The sequence below is a fragment of the Kogia breviceps genome, chromosome 18 (assembly GCF_026419965.1).
Source record: "Kogia breviceps isolate mKogBre1 chromosome 18, mKogBre1 haplotype 1, whole genome shotgun sequence".
NCBI lineage: Eukaryota > Metazoa > Chordata > Mammalia > Artiodactyla > Physeteridae > Kogia > Kogia breviceps.
Genome location: NC_081327.1, coordinates 801,811 through 824,007, shown reverse-complemented (window position 1 = coordinate 824,007; position 22,197 = coordinate 801,811). Strand labels below are relative to the sequence as shown.

Here is a 22,197-nt window from a genome sequence, read left to right as displayed (position 1 = left end):
TGGTGGCGCAGTGGTTGAGAGTCCGCCTGCTGATGCAGGGGACACGGGTTCGTGCCCTGGTCCGGGAAGATCCCACATGCCACAGAGCGGCTAGGCCCGTGAGCCATGGCCGCTGAGCCTGTGCGTCCAGAGCCTGTGCTCCGCAACGGGAGAGGCCACAACAGTGAGAGGCCTGCGTACCGCAAAAAAAAAAAAAAGTTCAGTTGTAAAAGGTGAAAGAGACAGTAGAACAGGAAACGTACTGGATCACTAAGAGAGAAAAAACTTTCTATTTTATTTTTAAAAATTATTCGTTCATTCATTCATTTGGTTGTGTCGGGTCTTAGTTGCAGCAGGCGGGCTCCCCAGTTGTGACATGCGATCTCTTAGTTGCGGCATGCATGTGGGTGAATTATTTCACTTCCATTATTAAGAATTAATTGCTCGGGGCTTCCCTGGTGGCGCAGTGGTTGAGAATCCGCCTGCCGATGCGGGAGACACGGGTTCGTGCCCTGGTCCGGGAAGATCCCACATGCCGCGGAGCGGCTGGGCCCGTGAGCCATGGCCGCTGGGCCTGCGCGTCCGGAGCCTGTGCTCCGCGACGGGAGAGGCCACAACAGTGAGAGGCCCGCATACCGCAAAAAAAAAAAAAAAAAAAAAAAAAAAAAAAGAATTAATTGCTCAATGTTAATTTTGAAATTTTATTTTGAGATTTAATTTTCTGCTTTTACTCAACTTTTTTTAAAAGTTAGGATTTGAGCATTGCATTAGCTGAGCAAATCTATGGGATCTAGCTCCCTGGCCAGGGATTGAACCTGGGCCACCTGCACTGGGAGCAGAGTCTTAACCACTGCACCACCAGGGAAGTCCCAGAAAAAACTATTTTTAGAAGGTATAAGTGTTTATAATGTTAGTTTAAAAAGAGACTGAGAGAGAGCAGTAATAAACAGGTCACCAGTCATGAGATTTGATAAAGAACCAGTCCATAGAGAAGTTAAGACATGGGGGCATGGTCCTTAGCTGGCATTAGAGTTAAATGATTTGTTTTAGGTTAGGAAGCAGAAAGTGTCTTCAAATGGTGATTTCTTTGTTCTTTCTGCGGGGGGGCAGGGGCAGAATATCAAGATAGAGGGGAGTAATACTGGGGAACTTAATGAACTAACAATTAAGATTTACTGGCCTTGCCAAAAGTTTAATAAACATGTTGAGCCAAGAATGGCAATCTGGAGAGGAAAATAACAGGAGATGGAAAAAGGCTGCTGGTCCAGGGGACCACATATGTGTACAGGAGTTCAGGTGAAATCTGTGAGCAGGGTTTGGGAAGTTTTAAATGACAGATCTATAATGACTGAGCTCTTTTCCCTGAAAGTACTGAAATATTTGTAATTATTAAGATAGTTCAGGGGAAGATGTCCTAGATTTTCCAAATGTTCCCCAACTAAGTGAAGGTGGTAAGGCTAAAAGGAAAATCTCCATGTGGAGTCTTTTTAGTCAATGGGAACACTGAAATCTTAGAACAGTGATGGTCGAACCCAGGACTTTACATCTCTAAAGAGCAGAGAATGTATCTGAGACCCGAGCTGGTGATTCTGAAAGTCTTCTCTCTTTAAGCCAGCACATGCTCCAGGCAGTAAGTGAAACTGTGCCAAGAGTCACTGGGGTAGGATGCAATTCCACTCCCCTAATTGGTGGTTGTGGTATAAGGAGAGTTTCAGTTAAAAATATAAATAGGAATTATGACATCTGCTGCAAACAACTTATGATATACCATGGAGATGATACTGCATCCATCTAAAATTGAAGTGTGGTTTGTGTTTAAAGAAAAAAAGAAAGATCTCCCAAAGCCCTAGCATTATGGATGTCAAATCAAAACATTGTGAATTTGAGAAGACTACTTCTGTTTCACAAAATGTATTCTCCCCAAAGTTGTTTAAAAACCCACTCCTGGACATATATCTGGAGAAAACCGTAATTCGAGAAGATACACGCAGGGGAGTTCCCTGGTGGCCTAGTGGTTAGGATTCCTGCCGTGGCAAGGGTTCAATTCCTGGTGGGGGAAGTGAGATCATGAAAGCCAAGAAAGGAAGGAAGAAAGGAAGGGAGGGAGGGAGGGAGGAAGGAAGGAAGGAAGAAAGAAAAAATACATGCACCCATGCACCCCAATGTTCACTGCAGCACTGTTTACAATAGCCAAGACATCGAAGCAACCTAAATGTCCATGACAGAGGAATGGATACAAAAAATGTGGTAAATATATAATGGAATATTACTCAACCATAAAAAAGAACAAAATAATGCCATTTACAGCAACATGGATGGACCCAGAGATTATCATACTAAGTGAAGTCAGACAGAGAAAGACAAATATCATATGATATCACTGAAATGTGGAATCTAAAAAGATAATACAAATGAACTTATTTACAAAACAGAAACAGACTTTGAAAACAAACTTATGGTTACCAAAGGGGAAAGGTGGGAGCAGGGGGGGGAGGATAAATGAGGAGTTTGGGATTAACATATACACACTACTATATTTAAAATAGATAACCAACAAGGACCTACTATATAGCACAGGGAACTCTACTCAATATTCTATAATAACCTATATGGGGAAAGAATCTGAAAAAGAATGGATACATGTGTATGTATAACTGAGCCACTTTGCTGTACACCTGAAACTAACACAACATTGTTAATCAACTATACCCCAATATAAAATAAAAATTAAAGGGACTTCCCTGGTGGCACAGTGGTTAAGACTACATGCTCCCAATGCAGGGGGCCAGGGTTCGATCCCTGGTCAGGGAACTAGATCCCACATGCATGCTGCAACTAAGAGTTTGCATGCCACAACTAAGGAGCCCATATGCTGCAACTAAGAAGCCCATGGCTGCAACTAAGGAGCCCGCCTGCTGCAACTAAGGAGCCCTTGAACTGCAACTAGGGACCCCACTTGCCGCAACTAAGGAGCCCACATACCGCAAGTAAGTAGCTAGTAAGCCACAACTAAGGAGCCTGCCTGCCACAACTAAGATACAGCACAACCAAATAAATAAAATATTTAAAAATAAAATAAAAATTGAATTTTAAAAAATTGTTTAAGAAAAGAGAAAACTGGCCCAAAATGGAGTCACTTGAACTGAGCTTCACTCACCAAACCAAGACTTAACACCTAACTTAATTACAGTTTCAGCCTCCCCTAGAAACCGAATCTTAAATCAGTCAATCTGGAATTAACCTGGTCAGCACTAGTGAGGTAATCTGCCTGACAGAACCCTGCCTGCCATCACCTAAAGAAAGGTAACCTTACCACAAACAAAAAGCTCTTTTATAGTATAACTTTCGCATAGCTCTTTGGAGCTCCTTTCTATTCGTTAGATGGGATGCTGCCCAATTCATGAATTACTGAATAAAGCCAATAAGATCTTTAAAACTTACTTGGCTGAATTCTGTTTGTTTTGTTTTTTTGTGTGTGTGGTACGGAGGCCTCTCACTGTTGTGGCCTCTCCTGTTGCGGAGCACAGGCTCCAGACGCACAGGCTCAGCGGCCATGGCTCATGGGCCTAGCCGCTCTGCAGCATGTGGGATCTTCCCGGACCGGGGCACGAACCCATGTCCGCTGCATCGGCAGGCGGACTCTAAACCACTGAGCCACCAGGGAAGCCCTGAATTCTGTTTTTTAACAAAACCAAATGAGACTACTTTGATGTTACCTAAGCAAACACCAGAGAGCGTTATAATTTCAGATCTCTCTGCCTGAATTTCCTTATTCTCAAATAGCCACATGGAGTGCTTGCTGAGCAATCCTTTCAAGTTACCGGCCTAATGTCTTCATTAGAGTCCTTTCATGACAATCTTATTTAAAATAATAATAATAGGGGCTTCCCTGGTGGCGCAGTGGTTGGGAGTCCGCCTGCAGATGCAGGGGACACGGGTTCGTGCCCTGGTCCAGGAAGATCCCACATGCCGCGGAGCGGCTGGGCCCGTGAGCCATGGCCGCTGAGCCTGCGCGTCTGGAGTCTGTGCTCCGCAAAGGGAGAGGCCACAGCAGTGAGAGGCCCGCGTACCACCAAAAAAAATTAAATAAATAAAGTACAAAATAATAATAATAATAGTTCTCTGACCTTTGTCTTAATTTTCTGTAGTATATACTACAAAATGTACTCTTTCTAATGTACAATTCAGCATCTTTTGAGAGCATATATAATCATAAATACATCACTAAAATATACAGAACTTGGGAATTCCCTGGTAGTCCAATGGTTAGGACTCAGCCTTTTCATGGTTGTGGCCCAGGTTCAATCCCTGGTCAGGGAATTAAGATCCTGGAAGCTGCAGCCAAAAAAAAAAAAAATGCAACAAGGGAAAAGCAACAAATAACATACAAGGGAATCTCCATAAGGTTATCAGCTGATTTTCCAGCAGAAACTCTGCAGGCCAGAAAAGGGAAAAATCTACAACCAAGAATACTCTACCCAGCAAGGCTCTCGTTCAAATTCAACGGAGAAGTCAAAAGCTTTACAGACAAGCAAAATCTAAGAGAATTCAGCATCACCAAACCAGCTTTACAACAAATGCTAAAGGAACTTCTCTAGAAAAAAAGACCAGGACTAGAAACAAGAAAATTACAAATGGGAAAGCTCACTGATAAAGGTAAACATACAGTCAAAGTAGGAAATCATCCACACACAAATATGATATCAAAAACAGCAATCATGAGAAGCAGAGAGTACAAATGCAGGATATTGGAAATGCATCTGACATTAAGAGACCAGCAACTTAAAACAATATATATATATACACTGCTATATCAAAATCTCATGGTAATCGCAAAACAAACTTCCGGGTACAAAATAAGTAACAGGGATGTAATGTACAGCTTAGGGAACAGAGTCAATAATATTGTTAATAACTTTGAATGGTGACAATAACAAGACTTATCATGGTCCTCATTTTGTAATGTACAAAAATATCTAATTACTAAGCTGTACAACTGAAACTAAGTCAATTATATAATACTTCAGGGGAAAAAAAACCACTTGGATTCATCTCTGAATCCTCTGTCTCATTCTCACTGTTATAAAACTGAATGTTTATGTCCTCCCAAAATTCATGGTTGACACAAAACCTCCCAATTTCATGGTATTAGGAGCCGGAGACTTTGGGAGAAAATTAGGATTAGATGAGGTCATGAAGGCAGGCCCCACGTGAATGGGATTAGCACCCTTATAAATGTCATGAGAGAGCTTGCTCCTCTCTCTGTTCTCCACCATGTAAGGACACAGTGAGAAGATGGTGTCTAAGAACCAGGAAGCAGTCCATCATCTGAACCTGACCATGCAGGCATCCTGATCTTGGACTTCTAGCCTCCAAAACTGTGAGAAATAAACTCCTGGTGTTTATGTCATCTAGCTTATGGTATTTTGTTATAGCAACCCAAGCAGAACAAGACACTTTCCTTCCACATTAAGCAATCTAGTTAACCCTTAATAAAAGCACATCCAGAATCCAGCCACTTGTAAGCTACCACTCTGTACCATGAACCCTCAAGTGGCCTACTATAATAGCCTCCACCCTGGTTTTCCTTCCTCTTCCCTCAGTCTCACAATCTGTTCTCCACTATGCAGCCATATGCAGCCTGTTAAGACCTAGGTACGGGACTTCCCTGGTGGCACAGTGGTTAAGAATCCGCGTACCAATGCAGGGGACATGAGTTCGAGCCCTGGTCCGGGAAGATCCCACATGCTCCGGAGCAACTAAACCCCGTGAGCCACAAATACTGAGCTTGTGCTCTAGAGCCCATGAGCCACAACTACGAAGCCCACGTGCCTAGAGCCCATGCTCCGCAACAAAGAGAAGCCACCGCAATGAGAAGCCTGTGCACCACAATGAAGAGTAGCCCCCGCTCACCACAACCAGAGAAAGCCCGCGCACAGCAACGAAGACCCAATGCAGCCAAAAATAAATAAGTGAATAAATTTATTTTTTTAAAAATGACCTAGGTAAGATCATTCCCCTCCTCAGATCCAAACTTCCTATCACCTCCAGAATAGATACCCAACTTCTTAGGCAGCCATTCCAGTCCTGAATCTTGTCCTGCTCCTTCTTCCCAGCTGATGGAAAGGAGATCTTAATGATTCCAACTCAGCTTTTTACATCCTGGTACTGGGATAACCTTTCCACATTTGGTGCCAGAAATGGAAATACCTCCATATAATCCTTCGTAGACTCGGGACCCTGAGCTTGGGTCCTTAACGAATACCACGACACAATACAGAGACTATATGGGTGGGGGTAGGGATCAGTAAAGGACTGGAACACTCTACACGTACCGGTATAGGTCCCATAAGCGTTTCTGCAGCCATGTTTTAAGAGACAGATTACAGATGAATGAAAATAACCATGTCAGCTTTCAGTGGGTTCAGGCCCCTGTGTGCCCACGCCTGACCCTTGAGCCTAGTGAACTAGGGCTGGATGCCTAACCTCCGTGCCTCAGTGTCTCACCTTACTAGCTCTGTGTGCTTGAACGAAGATCCAACCTCCTGGTGCCCTAATACTTCATCCTCCTCCTTCAGTCTGTTCCTCCATTGAACAGCCTTTGGGGAACTTTTAAAAGCCTAATGTAGTTTGTGTCCCACCTTGGTTTAAAATTTTCCGCAGCGCTCAGAGTTCTGAGAATATAGGCAGAGGCCTCAGCCTGCTATTCCAGGCGCGACTCCGCCTCAAACTTTGTTCCTCGCCAGGCACAACGGAGCCCAGGTTTTCCGAATCCTCACGGCTCAGTCACAACTCCAAGCCCTTGTACATGCCGGTTCCTGTGACTGTAACGCTCTCCCAAATCTAATCACACCCCCGATAGTAAAATTAAACAGGAAAGCTGAGGTGTTCACCACGTTAAAAACAGGAGCCCATATACCAGAGCCTCACCGTCCTGGACGCCGGGGCCTGGGCTGCAGGGACGAGAGCACTTGGGGCTTCAGTGTCTGGTGGGGTGAGGGCCCGAGGACGAGCGTTTACCTGAGGCGGGTCCCTCCGAGCGGCCGCAGCCATCCAGGCCTGTGGGCGGAGCGGGGCCAGGAGCGGGCCGGCGGTTCTTAAACCGGCCCTGGTGCGGATCATCTCGGGCGGCGCCGCGGCCGAGCCTCAGAGTCGCCTTTGTGCAACGGGAACAACAACTGCCCCGTCGCTTTCTCGGTCTTGTCCCGTCGGCCCCACTAATCGTTCCAGAACTTCTCTCCGTTTGAACACACCCGAGCAGCCAAAATGACCGCCCGGAGGAGGACGCCGGAAGTCCCGCCCCACGCTAGGCAACCCTCACGGAAACGCCTCTGTTCTGAGCCTTCATTGGCTCAGCAAGGCGGCTGATCGATGCAGAGCATTCTGGGTAATGTAGTTCCCACACTTGGGGTAACTCGCGCGTGGACTACTGTCAATCTTAGACCTCTGAGGGGCGCTGGGAAATGGAGTCAGCGGGCCAAAGGACTTAGAAAGCGCTTGTCAGGGCTTCCCTGGTGGCGCAGTGCTTGAGAGTCCGCCTGCCGATGCAGGAGACGCGGGTTCGTGCCCTGGTCCGGGAGGATCCCACATGCCGCGGAGCAGCTGGGCCCATGAGCCATGGCTGCTGAGTCTCCGCGTCCGGAGCCGGTGCTCCGCCATGGGAGAGGCCACAACAGTGAGAGGCCCGCGTACCGCCAAAAAAAAAAAAAAAAAAAAAAAAAAAAAAAGAAAGATGCAAGAAGGCGCTTGTCCTTTTTTAAAAAAAAATAAATTTACTTATTTTTATTTTTGGCTGCTTTGGGTCTTTCTTGGGGTGCGCGGGCTTCTCATTTCGGTGGCTTACTCTTGCTGCGGAGCACGGGCTCTAGAGTGCAGGCTCAATAGTTGTGGCGCATTGGCTTAGTTGCTCCGCAGCATGTGGGATCTTCCCAGACCAGGGATCGATCCCATGTCCCCTGCATTGGCAGGTGGGTTCTTAACCACTGTACCACCAGGGAAGTCCCAGTGATTTGTCCATTCTTAAGGGGTAGAACTCAGGGTTTCTGGGGGATGTTGTGTTGCCTGCAGACGTTCATCCAAGGTTGGAGATGTATTAGTTCAGACCCTGTGAACTTCATCATGCTCCCTGAGACTAAATATATCATTGCAGAAGCTCGCAGAGGACAGAGATCCAAATACACATATCATTCCTAGTAATTCAGACACAAAATGTGTCCAGTGGTAGCAGAAGCTAATAAACATTTCATGGGGGAGGGGCAAAATAGGGGTATGGGATTAAGAGACACACACTAGTATTGCTACCAAACCAATTTTGGGCTGCTCAACTGATGCATAGCAAAGCCAGTCCATTGACACTCGGTTGTGGTGAAGGAAAGTACAAGGCTTATTGCAGGCACCAGCAAGGAGAACAGGCAGCTCATGCTCAAAAGACCTGAACTCCCCAATGGCTTTCAAAGAAGGGTTTTTAAAGACAGTGTGAGGAGGGAGGGTGGCAGGATGTGTGAACAGCTTGTGCACAATTCTCTGGTTGATGATGGGGTAATGGTGATACTTTCGGAATCTCAATTATCAGTTTTCTGGCTCCAGCTGGTCTGGGGTCTATGTGCTGGTTGTCAGCACACAGTTAACTTCTTCCACCTGGTGGTGGTTTTAGTTTCTGCAAAACAACTCAAGGATATGGCTCAAGATATTATCTATAGCCCTTGAGGAGGAACTAAAGGTCCTTGGCTTTGTTTTATGGCTAAACTATTATTATTTTGTCTTGCTTGACTGCTTTCCTTTGTTTATGCATTTTCTCACTTCTCTGATTTTGCTTTTTGGAATTCAGGAAAGGCCTAGGAGGCTAAAACTTTTCTATTAACAAGAGTCAGTTCGGGAATTCCCTGGTGGTCAAGGGGTTAGGACTACATGCTCTCACTGCTGAGGGCCCAGGTCCAATCCCTGGTCGGGGAACTAAGATCCCACAAGCTGTGCAGCAAGACCAGAGGAGGGGTGGGGGGGAAAGTCAGGAGACATGGGGATTGGGGGTGTCTGTCCCGAGGAAGGCCCAACAAGGTCCTGCTCAGTTTCACTATGTATAAAATAGATAAGCAACAAGGATATATTGTATAGCACAGGGAAATATAGCCACTGTTTTTAATAACTTTAAATGGAGTATAATCTATAAAAATATATTTTTTTAATTTTAATTAATTATTTCTGGCTGCATTGGGTCTTCGTTGCTGCACAATGGCTTTCTCTAGTTGTGGAGAGTGGGGGCTACTCTGTTGTGGTGCGCAGGCTTCTCATTGCAGTGGCTTCTCTTATTGCAGAGCACAGGCTCTAGGTGCGTGGGCTTCATTAGTTGTGGCACGTGGGCTCAGTAGTTGTGGCTCACGGGCTCTAGTGTGCAGCCTCAGTAGTTGTGGTGCACGGGCTTAGTTGCTCCATGGCATGTGGGATCTTCCCAGACCAGGTCTTGAACCCACGTCCCCTGCATTGGCAGGCGGATTCTTAACCACTGTGCCCCAGGGAAGTCCCTATAAAAATATTGAATCACTATGTTGTACACCTGGAAGTAACTAATATTTTAAAACAACTATACTTCAATAAAAATAAATTAATAATGAAAAATAAACATTACCATGTTGGAATTAAATCTATACACTATGAAGTGTTAGAGTCAGTTTTATCAGTCTCTGTATGTTTGGTCAGGGAGAACAGAAGAAACACTCCAGATGGGCCATGACAGGAAAGACAGTAGAGGGATGCTGGGCTACTCAGAGCAGGAGTACACAGGTGGATCTCTGTAGTCACGTCAGAAAATACTTCTAGCAGCAAATTATTGTGCCCAATTTAGTAAGCCATATTTTTATCCATTTAGTAAATTTTTGGATAGCTTGATAGTTAACTTCCTTTTGGGAATCTGACATCAATCTCAAAAACAGAACAATAAAAGATATGCTATATTGATATGGGACAATGGGTGCAGTGTTCACAGGTGGAGCATGTATGAAAAAGATGTTCTGAACCCCAAAATGCACGGAGTAACTTAAACCATGATCTCATATCATTGTTGGGAAATGGTTATCATTTCACCTGTGATTACAGAGACTGTTCTGCATGAGGAATTGATATTATCTGGGAAAAAGTTATAAAATTCAAATTACAGAAAGCTATTAATGACTATGTAGTGATTCAGAAATTGTGTCAGAAATGTCTCAGAGAAAGTATCAGTGGATGGTAAAAAGGTGAAAATCTTCAAGAAGTTTTAGCAGTGATGTCTGTGAAGAGGTACAATTAAGCTGAACATGTGACTAGAACAATTGCTCTGAACACTGTCTCCAAAATGTGATTCCTCTTTATGCTTGAAGTCATTATGTTTAGTCACTGTTCTGACATGATCAATGAGTAAATATTTGGCTTCAAGAACTTATTGTAGATGCGTGGGAGACATTGGGACACAAAAGCAACAAAGACTCCTGCCCTCCTAGGGGTTATATTATATTCAGGAGGACACAGGAATCATGAAAGAAGAAATGCTAAGTCATATAGTATGTTCAATGTAGGAGGCATAATAGAAAGAATGTAAGGTGAATGTACTTAGAAGTAGAGTCTGGTATGCAGATTACAGAGCTGAGTAATCACTGCGCAAAAACGTGACGGAGATGAGGAATAACTATATGGGAATTTTGGGAATAAATTCTAGCCAGTATAAGCTCGTGGCTAGATAGCCTTGGTGGGTGGAGCCTCACAGGGCTCCTTGGCAGTGGAGGGCCTGGCTAGGACTTTAGCCAAGTTGGCCATTAGCCGGACTTGCTCACTGCAAAGACACTCAGGGGATGTGTGAGAAACCTTGGCTCCGCCTCTGGGAGTCTGCAGACTTCCACTCTGGTGGATTAAGGCCTGGAACCAGGAAGCGTAATTTTTCATCGAACCCTGGCTTTCAAGTCTGATCCCTGGACCTTCACCATGAAACGTTCATTTTCATTTCAAAACCCAACCTAGTGAAGCAGACATTTTGTGGGTCAGGCTCTAGAATCTGTGTTTTAATAATCTTCTGGGTGATTCTGATACATTTTCAAGAATATTCCATCGCACCATTGAAGTTTCTGTGGACCAGGTCACTGTGTTTCTTGCAATAACAGAAGTCCCCCTGAATCACTATGCTGTACATCTGGAACTAATGTAATGTAAAGCTACTTTCTCATTTTACACCCAATATTTCCTGATACCTCCTTCTCTCAAAACCTTGTAGACCTAAAGCTACCTCCTTTTAAAGACTGCCTTGCATTTTGTCTTCTGCATGTACCATGACTGGCCAGCTGCTGTGAGCTCATGGCTCATGGCTACTCTCGCTTCTCAGTATGGGCCCTTCTCCAAGGCCAAAAACAATTCTTCAAAGGTGACCAGAGTCCTCAAGTGCCAGTCCAATCCCAACGATGTTCCCCATGGGCAGAAAAAACAGACCAAGTAGTGATGGCCTGAAGGTCTAGAGGCTGACAATCATGTCCCAGGAGTCAGGTCCAGATGAGGTTACAAATGTGGAGTCCAAGAGGCCACCTCCTGACCAGAGGGCAGGTCCCTGAGATGGCATGGACACGTGTGCAAGAGAGGGGCCAGCATTGCTCAAGTGCCACAGATGGGGAATCAGCTTCTGGAGTAGGAGGAAGTGGGGCCTCAGCTTTTGAGCCAGAGGTGAGGACATTGCCTCTGGAGGGGGAAGCTGGGATGCAGTGACTAGTGGCACCTGTCCACACCTGACCTCTGATGCAAGAGCAAGGGTCTCTGCCCCTGGGAGGTCCGGCCTGAGGTTTCAGAACACCTCTGCCTGGGTAGGGCCCCCTGAAAAGATACAGCCACGGAATTTCCAGCTGCCTCTGCAGCCCTGGGCTCTGAGCTCTGGTCCCTCCACCTCTGCTTTCTGGGCTTCATTTCCCTGTGCAAGTTTAGAAAGTGTCCTGGCAGGATGGGAGGATGCGACCTCACCCGCTGTGCCGTCCTTCCCTCAAGCTCACAGCCCTATGCTGTGTGCCATCCCATGCCTCAAAGCAGGAACTCCGCATATTTTGCCACTTTTATAGTCGTTTATGGTGGTGGTGGGGGGAGAGTCAGTCTGTTACTATATCACAACCAGAGCCTACAACACACTTGAAAAAACCCAAAGTGGTTCTGAGGGTTTCAAAAACTAAAACTCAGTGTAGGACTTTATTAACACTTTTACAAATTGGAGTTAGGTTTTGGATTCTAACAGACGCGTCACAAAATATACATCTCCAAACCCAATTTCCTTATAGTTATGTAATAATAAGCTGACTTACAGTTATGAGATTTCCCAGGTGACACTGATCAGGACGCTAGCCATATCCTCTAAAGGTGAACCTTTTAAATTTTCATTTTGTTGCTACTGTAGAACCCACTGACAGATAGTGTAAGAAGAAACACATGCAAGGATTGCAAAGAACAGAGAATGGAGAGTTAGAAGCACTATGAGCTGTGTTCATTCCTATTCTGAAGTATTGAGCATGTTCAGATCAAAGAGTGAAGGAAATTGCTTTATTTTCTTCTGATGTCTTTTACATCTATTAAGATATAGAATCATAAAACAATTTTGAAGCTTGAATCATTACCAAAGATCATATTCGGTCTCTGCAGTAATGAGTTTTGACATTGATTTGTTAATTTGCATATATTTAAGTGACCACAAGTTTCTCACTGTAAATACCATGTAAAGTTGTGGGAACCGGAAAGGATGAGGCTTCTCACAGATCACTGCACTATGATAGGCATAAAAAAGTTCACATAATATTTATGCTTTTGAAAAATGTGGTAAGGGAACAACAGATAATTTTGAGGATCTTAAATTAGGACAGATTTCAAAGTCACCATTTGTTGGTGAAAAGAATAAAAAGACTCAACATTTCAAGGTAATGGCAGCACATTCAAGAGACCATCTAATAAGTCACTGAGCAATTACTAAAAACTTTGAGTCTGTAAATAATAGGAAACTGTCAAATTAAAATATTGAAAAAAATCCATGCAGAGTCTTAATTTACTACAGGAATATAAACTAGTGTTGAAAAGAAAAACTCATTCTGGGAGGTAATGTTACTATGATGCTTTATTAGTGGTAATAAATATAACTTATTTCAGCAAAATTTATCATTAATAACAACCACATTACCTAAATATTCTGGATTGAAATAATATTTAGACAAGTATGTGCTTCATATCTGCACACATTAAAAAGCATTTTACATGATTAAATATAAAAAGATTAAAACAATTTTCCAATCAATTTGAAGTAAAGCAGACACCACAGAACCGCAGAATTACACATTTAGCCACAGGTAAGACTATTTTTCAATTACCAAGTATTGTTTATAAGTTATTCATAATAAAAGACAAATGATTATTAAATATGGACAATAAAGACTACATGAAAATGTAGGTCTTCGGAAGTTGCTTTTAGGTGCTAATGGCTGTCAAATTTTGCTAAAAATTACTTATATTTCATTAAAAATATTCATTTAGTACTTAAAACTAAAGTTAAATGGTTAAAAAATACAACCTTTAAAAAATAATTTATTTTAATTGAATTTTAAACGAATCTTATCATTTCTCCTACATGAATAAACACTCAAGTGATCCATTATGTCTCCTATGAAAAATTTCTCACCTTTCACCTACTACAACTACTACTGTAGTTCTCAGTACTGAGCATTTGGCCAGGTAGCAGTTTCAAAAATAAAGAAAATGGGTTACATGGGGACACACACAATTCTTGAACTCGCTTCAGTTCTTCCAGTCTTCAAAAGCCTCCAGAAGCCCGCATATCCCTAGGACTTTTTCCTCTGCATTAGAAAGGAACTTCACCCAACCTATATGCTTAGAAAATGCAAATAGGAGTTTCCCCAGTGGCGGTGTCGCAGAGGTTAAGAATCCACCTGCCAATGCAGGAGACACAGGTTCGAACCGTGGTCCTGGAAGATCCCTCAACAAGAGAAGCCACCACTATGAGAAGCCTGTGCACCGCGACGAAGAGTGGCTCCTGCTCGCCGCAACTAGAGAAAGCTCGCGTGCAGTAACAAAAGACCCAATGCACACAAAAATTTTTTTAAATAAATTTTAAAAAAAGAAAATGCAAATAAATCTTTTGGGGATCAGCTTTAAGTTCAAATTAGCAGTGAGTTTTGTAACGGTAAATACAAATTTATAAAAGAAAAATAAATCCACCGAGGCTAAAAAGGAGAGTTTCATCACAGCATACACTTTTTCCTAGATCATTTACTTGAAAAAACTTGTTTTTTCTTCCTTTGCCCATTATGATATAAGAAGATATTTTTAAAGGCTATATATGCCTTTTGCCAGTTTTACAATCTGGGAATCTTTTTCTCCAGGACCTGAGAGAGAGACAGCTCTTTGAAATTCAAACATCACGGAAGAGAGTACCCTTATGTTTCAGTTTTTGTGGAAGAGTAGGAGCCTAACTTCAGCAGGTGTCTGGGCCTAATTTATAAAACTACCTCCTGTCATAAAGGTATAAGAAATTTATTTTTCTTTTAGATAAAGACACTTAGCAGATGCCAATGGCCACCCCCATTACATGGTAAATTTATCATAAACTATATGAAAACTGGTACTGTCAAAAATCCTCTAACTTGAGAACTAGTTCTCATTTATCTCAAAAACACCTATGTAACAGATTGTATTGCCTGGCTATATAAAAGGGTGAGATTTCTTACTTACTTCACAGTCTCCTTACTAGATTGCCTGTAATGCACATCACATTCTGCTTTAATGCTTATTCAACAGAAAAAAATGTTTTCTTTCTCTTCTATTTATGTGCAGAGGTTTTCTGGGTTAACAGGACATTTTATTTATAATTACGTTTCCACAACACTTCCTAACTCAGAACTCCAAAACACTGAAAATTTCCTAAATGGTATTATCAGGAAATCCCTGAACTTCATTAGTAAATAACACACACATTTTAGAAAGTCATCTTTGAGAAATTATTTTTTTTTTACATTTTTTATTATGGTAAAATATACATAATGAAAAATGCACCATTTTAACGATTTTGAATATACAATTTGGTGGCAGAAAATACATTAACATTGCTGCGCGACCATCAAGACTATCCATCTCCAGAATTCTTACATCATTCCAAACTGAAACTCTGTACCCATGAAACAATAACTTCCTATTTCCTCATATCCCTAGATGATGGCAACCACCATTCTACTTTCTGATGACTCCCAGGACCTCATGTAAGGTGAAATGATAAATCATACAATATTTGTCAGACAGAAATAATGTATTTCTGTGAAGTTCCACTGAGTGTGCCTGCTTCTCCAGCCTCCCCTTCCACCTCCTCCACCTCTATAACCTCTGCCACTCCAAGACAGCAAGACTGATCCCTCCTCTTCCTCTGCCTCCTCAGCCTACTCAACATGAAGACATCAGGGATGAAGACTTTTATGATAATCCACTTCCACTTAATGAATAGTAAATAATTATCATGCTGTACAGTTAATAAACTTAGCTGTTGTGTATGTATGTGTGTCTGTGTGAAAATCTAATAACTGTACAGCAAGAACTGTAGGAGACTTTTTTGTGTCATCATCATCATTGCCTAAGTATTCATCGTGTAGAACATTGGTAGATATTAGGCTTATGTGCTAGGTCTCTTCCTAATGAGGTCCCTGTCATGAGGGGCAAGTGTAAGACCTAAACACACAGGCAGCATCAGTATCAATTCTTCACAGACCCAGAGAGTGAGCCCCCAGGTTGATATCATGAGAAGAGCAAAAGACTAGTCTATAAAATGAAAAATAAATAGGCAAAATAAAGACCTTACCCAAAATGATGCATTTAATTTCAAAAAAACAAAAACAGAGATCATCAGATGTACTTACAAGCAAACTAATGCTTAATCACATTGCGTTGAACATGGAAAACCTGGAATTTAAGTCAAGTTGTGCCATAAAATGGTGGTTGCAGTTATATGTGGATATTTATCTCATGGCTGAGTTGTGTGGATAAACTGTGAGTAGATTTATATAAATAAAATAATTTCAGACTTACTATTGAGAAGATAAAGTATGAAATCTGCTATAAAACCCAAAGGTGAATTAGGAAAAGAGACTGTGGTTGGTAGAGTTTTGATGGCTGTGAACTTTGACTTCTGGGGTTACTCCCATGAATATGTTATGTTACATGGTAAAAGAACTTTACAGATGTAATTAAAGTTGCTAATCATTTAACTTTAAAAGAGATTATTCAGGTTAGCCTAATGTAATCACATGAGCTCTTGAAAGTAGAGAACTTGTTCTGGCTAAGACAGAAGTTGAAGTCAGGCAGATCTGAAGTGTAAGAAGAAAGACTCCAACTGTCAATCTCCTGTTGCAGCTTGAATATAGAGGAAGTCAGATGGAAACTATGAGAAGGAGATTAACTCTGCTTTGTGAGTGTGAAAGTGGACCTAGAGTTACAGATGAACAGAAATAAATGAATCCACTATTATATTTGGGAGACTTCAACACCCCTCTACCAGAAATGGACAGCTCCAGCAATCAGAAAATCAATTAAGGACACCTTAACTGATGTCCTTCAATCAATTTAACATAATTGACATCTATGGACTACTTCATCCAAAAGGAACAGATTACACATTCTTCTCAAGCTCACATGGAACATTCACTATGCCATTTTCTGGGCTACAAAATACACCTTAATAAATTTAAAGGAATAGAAATCATACAATGTCTGCTCTCAGACCACAATGGAATTCAAGTAGAAATCAAAAAGAAAAAGATAGCTGGAAAATCCCAAAATACATGGAGATTAAAAAAAAAAACTTTTAAATAACACATGCGTCAAGGAGAAATTTCAAACTATTTGGAACTAAATGAAAACACAACTTGTCAAAGCTTGTGGGTTGCAGTGAAAGCAGTGCCTAGAGGAAAATTTACAGCATAAAAAGAAGATACAAAATCATTAGTCTAAACTTCCATCCTAGAAAACTCTAAAAAGAAATGCAAATTAAATCCAAAGCAGAAAAAGAAATAATAAAAATTAGAGTAGAAACTAATGAAATTGAAAACAGGAGAGCACGGGTGTTGGATTTGCTCAAAATTTTTTTTGGCATTTATTAACTTGTTTAAAAGATATAGGCCAGGGACTTCCCTGGCGGTCCAGGGGTTAAGACTCTGTGTTCCCAATGCAGGGGCACAGGTTCAATCCCTGGTCAAGGAACTAACATCCTACATGCTGTGTGATGCAGCCAAAAGAGAAAAATAAATAAATTTTTAAATAAAATAAAAAGGCCTATTCAGATTATCTATTCTTACTTTCTATTGAAGACATTGAATCAATAATTAATAACCTTCCAAAGAAGAAAGCACCAGGCCCAGATGGGTTCACTTGTGAATTCTACCAAATATTTAAGGAAGATATTATACCAATTATCTACAATCTCTTCCAGATGAAAAGTGCCAAGGAAATACTTCCCAACTCATTCTATGAGGCTAGCATTACTCTAATACCAAAACAAGACAATAACATTACAAGAAAACTACAGACCAATATCTCTCATGAGCACAGAAGCAAATCCAACAATGTGTAAAAAGAATTATACACCACGACCAAGTGGGATTATCCTAGGTATGCAAGGCTGGTTTAACAGTCAAATACAAATTAACGTAATCCATCACATCAATAGGCTAAAAGAAGAAAAATCACAGGATCATATCAATAGATGCAGAAAAAACATTTGAGAAAATCCAACAATCATTTATTATAAAAATTCTCAGCAAACTAGGAATAGAGGGGAACTTTCTCAATTTGATGAAGAAAATCTACAAAAATGTAACAGCTAACATAATAATTACTTGTGAGAAGTTCAAAACTTCCCCACTAAGATCAGGAACAAGGCAAGGATGTCCTGCTACCCACTGCTTTTCAGCATTGTCCTGGAAGTCCTAGCTAATTCAGTAAGACAAGAAAATAAAATAAAAAGGTATACAGATTGGGAAAGAAGAGATAAAGCTGTGTAAACAAAGGATATGAATGTCTATGTATAAAATCTGAAAGAATCAACAACACAAATCCTCAATCCAGTAAGCAATTATAGCAAGGTTGCTCCTATACACCAGCAATGAATGAATGGAATTTGAAGTTAAAAATACATTACCATTTACACTGGCACCTCTCCAAAATGAAATACTCAGGTATAAACCTAACAAAACATATACAAGAGCTATTTGGGAAAAACTATAAAATTCTGATGAAAGATATCAAAGAAAAACTAAATGGAGAGACATCCCATATTCATGGACAGGAAGGTGCAGTATTGTCATCCAAGTGTATGCTGAATCTAAGAAGAGTTTTAGAATATAAGCTCATGATTCTAGAAAGAAGGTGCAAGAGGATTCTAGTCACATTCAGATCCCCAGTGCATAGCCCTGCCATCTCTTCGGTACAGTAAAAGAACCTCAGATGTCCTGATGGGAGGGGGAGTGCCAGGTTTACAGCCCACATGGACTGGGATTCAGAGAGTAACACCCCAGCATGGAGCACAGCAGTGTCAGGTCGTTCCTATTGCTGCTGTTTTTGAATGAACTTTCTTCTCTTTGTGAATCCACACTGTTTCCAAACACTGCTCCTATCAATTCTCCTAATATCAGGGCCCAGGGACAGTTTGTTGCCTTGGCAAAATAAACCTCTATTAGAATTCTATTTTGATTATGCTCCTTTGAAGTCCATCTCACTTCAATTGTTAGAAAATGTACTTTCCTTCAGTTCCTGACTTGCAGTTATGTCAGTTCTTAATTTTCATTGTTGAAGACTTATCATACTGTCCCATCTGTCTAAGAATCTGGATTTTCATGAGTATAGATTGTAGTTTTGCTCTTTATAGCTTGCTCCCTATTCTTGCTAATGAACTGCTTCTCATTCTCTATACCTTGAGGAAGTAATTGACTTAAAATATTATACATTAATGCTTTCCATGTTCAAAAACCATATATATAACTCTAACAGTCTCTCATTTTCAGAATTGTGCCACTTCCTGACATTTATGTGTGATTTCTACCATAATTCATAGCTCATTTCCTCTCTCTCCCACTTCTCTCTCCTTTGTTTGCTATATTACTCTTTGGCTTTACCCCATGTGTTTGTATCTTTCTGATCCAAGAACATACTTGGTCATAGATAATTTACTAAGTGTATGCAGTGACCTTGTACTAAACTTCCATGAAAAGGGAACACAGGAGAATTATGAGCCATCTAGAGTAGCTTCCCTGACTTGGCATCTTCTCCATATGGATTTACTCCTGGCAAAATGAAGAGGAAATGTTACTGAGCTGAAGTCAAGACAGGTCCTAGATGTCATTTTCTCTCTCTCTCTTTGTACTTCATATTATTTAGTGGAACCCAGAAGAAGGGATGCGTGTTTTGTTAAAGTTATGAAACCTAAAATTTATAGTGCAGTTGTATTTCTGTCTTCTGCTCTTCCAGCTGCCTTCTGAAAACCTCATGTTGCCTCTTCACACTGCAAAGCCATGTATATTTTTATATTGCATTCTTGTAGATGATGGAAGATAACGCAGTATGTGGCTGGAGGGGGCCACTGGAACACAAGAGTGTGTTTAACAAACTCAGGACAAGTCCATGGGATTGTTTGCAGGACAAGGGAGGTGATGCAGGTTGAGGATCAGGCTGCTTTGCTGTACTAGGGAATAAAGAGCACAGAATGGGGAAGGTCTCACAAGGTGAAGGACACAACTGTGGGATGGGATATCTGGAGGACAGCAGGGCCTACAACTGGTTTCTCTGCAAATAACTTCCAGCAGGCTCTTATTTGCTGGTGACACATGACCACTAAATAGAAGGGTAAGTCCAGGACCAAGAATATCCAACTGCAATAGAGTAACCTGTGTTCAAGGACTATTTAAAGATATATGCACACCTCAACCATGACAAAATATGTAAAGGTCAATGTTGGAAAACACTGCAGACGGAGCAGTAAGAAAAGCAGGTAACAGTCCAGAGAGATGAGGATTACTCCTGCATGGGATGTAAAAGTAGAAGTGACAAGTAGAGTTGACAAGTCAGCGAAGTGTCAAGAATGGGGAAGGAACACCAGAAATTAGGTGTGGCCACTAGAACTGGCACTAAATACTAATCAAACACAGTTGAGTTTCTCCTATAATTTGAACACAGCCCTGACCTAATGTCATGCCCTCCCCCAAGGTGCCACTCAAAACCAGCAACCTCCTGACCCATCTTGTTGTGGCTGGATTAATAGCCATTTGTGAACCACTGAAGGCTCTCTATCCTACTCCCAAGATGAGCAAATATACAGGCAACCACGTGATGCAAGTACTTAAAGACATTACAAAAGCGCAGCCAGTACTAGGCCAGAACAACTCAGCACACAACAGGCCACAGGAAAGAAAACTATTACAGAAAACTTTGGAGAGTCTTTCAAGAAAAGACCATGGTCCACGTAATTAGTAACCATGTCAGTGATGGCAATTCCTGGCATAAGCAGGCATGAGGAAATGTCAGCTAGAGGAAAGAAATAGGATCTGGGGTACTGGGGTGCCTTAGATCTGGACAGTTAACAGGGCAGGGAGAGGGCAAGCAAAATAGGATCAATTATAGTGACCAGTAGATGCCTGACCCTGAATCATTCTTTGTGAGGCTGCAGGGAAGGTGTTGCAGCTTTTCGAGGAGAGAAGAGGGCAGTGCACACAACTTATCCCAACCAACCACAGCACCTACTTAAGGACTTGGGGAAGGAAGCAGTTTCTGTGGTTCTGATGTAGGAAGGGCAGATCAGGCTCTAGGAAAAAAAGAGAGAGCAGGGAATACCTCACAGTACAGAGGTGGGTGTGAGGACCTTACCCAGGGAGGTTTTAAGTTTAAGGCTCTCCAGCATCACATTACAGTACAGGTGTCTCTGAACCTCATAAAGGAGACTCCACTCCTCTCAGGAGAAGTACACAACCACATCTTCAAAGGTCACAGTGCCTTGTCATGGTGGTGAACAGATAAAACCATAAACAGCTCTTCTCTGAGTACCCACAATGCACCCCATACACATCTACCCCATGCCCATCCTTCTCCCAAGCCCCCCAACTCAGGGGACAAACCAGGCCCTGGTGCAACTTGTGCTGTTGTCTCCTTATGGGCTCACTGGTCATGAAGTCCAACAATCAACAAGTGGCAGGTGGAGAAACAGGTGTCTAAGCTGTGGGCCTGGCGAAGATGCATCCACCCACTCCTGTCAAGCTATTCCCAATACAATCAAAGGCACAGAAGTCTCAACACCAGAGCCCTGTGGCCATCAGACACACTCCCTCTCCAAGTACACATGACTTGCACATCCCTCAACACCACAGCCACACGCCCATGGCCACCACACCTCACTGCCCCACAGCACAGGCATCTCCCTGGCCTCTCTATATGTTATTTTTGTTTTAATCACCTCCTCTTTACCCCACTGGAATTCCTGTCCTACGGTTATGGCGATGCAGAAGACATGACACCTGACACTGGACAGATGAGATCAACAACAGTTTATTAATTAGAGATACAGCCTGGGAGAGAAGGACATCACATACCATACAGGGCCACATGAATGTTGTACACTGGAAAAAAAAAAAACCCACCAGGGGTTGTGTGGTGGAAGTTTTGTAAGATCAAGAGGTCGGGGTACAACCTGGTTACTAGAGGATGATGCAAATGGCTTGTCTGAATAACTCTGCAGGCCAGTATAGAACGGAAACCCCCTTCAAAAAAGATTAGCAATGTTAAAAAGGAGATGGCAGGTGAAAACAGAGTCACTGTGCTAAACCCCACATAAGCAAACCAAGACTTAATATTCAATACCTAACCTAACTGCGGTTTCAACCTCCAGGAAAGTAACCTTTAACTAATCAACCTGGAATTTCCTGGTCAGAACTAGTGAGGTAATCCACCCAATAGACCCCTTTCGTTCCCCACTGGAGGGCAACCTTGCCTGAGACAATGCATTCTTTGCTAATAATTTCCCTTTTCCACCCCCCTTCCACATTTAAAAACCTTTCCTTTTCTACAGCTCTACGGAGCTCCTTTCTATTTGCTAGATGGAATGGTACCCAAAGCATGAATTGTTGAATAAAGCTAATTTGATCTTTCTTTCTTTTGGGGGGGGCCTGTCACACAGCTTGCAGGATCTCAGTTCCCCGG

At 42.1% G+C, this 22,197-nt stretch overlaps 1 protein-coding gene across 2 annotated transcripts in view; it reads right to left on the bottom strand.

Annotated features, from left to right (window-relative positions):
• LOC131744777 (zinc finger protein 256-like) overlaps window positions 1–22,197 on the bottom strand; it is a 69,369-nt gene that overhangs the window by 16,300 nt on the left and 30,872 nt on the right. Inside the window, exon 1 of one of the 2 annotated variants that reach the window (XR_010837860.1) lies at window positions 7,000–7,254. The exons of the other annotated variant lie outside the window; for it this stretch is intronic. The gene's annotated coding sequence lies outside the window, so the exon portion shown is untranslated. Of the gene's footprint in view, window positions 1–6,999; window positions 7,255–22,197 lie in introns of those variants that run through there. 2 annotated transcript variants of the gene reach the window in all.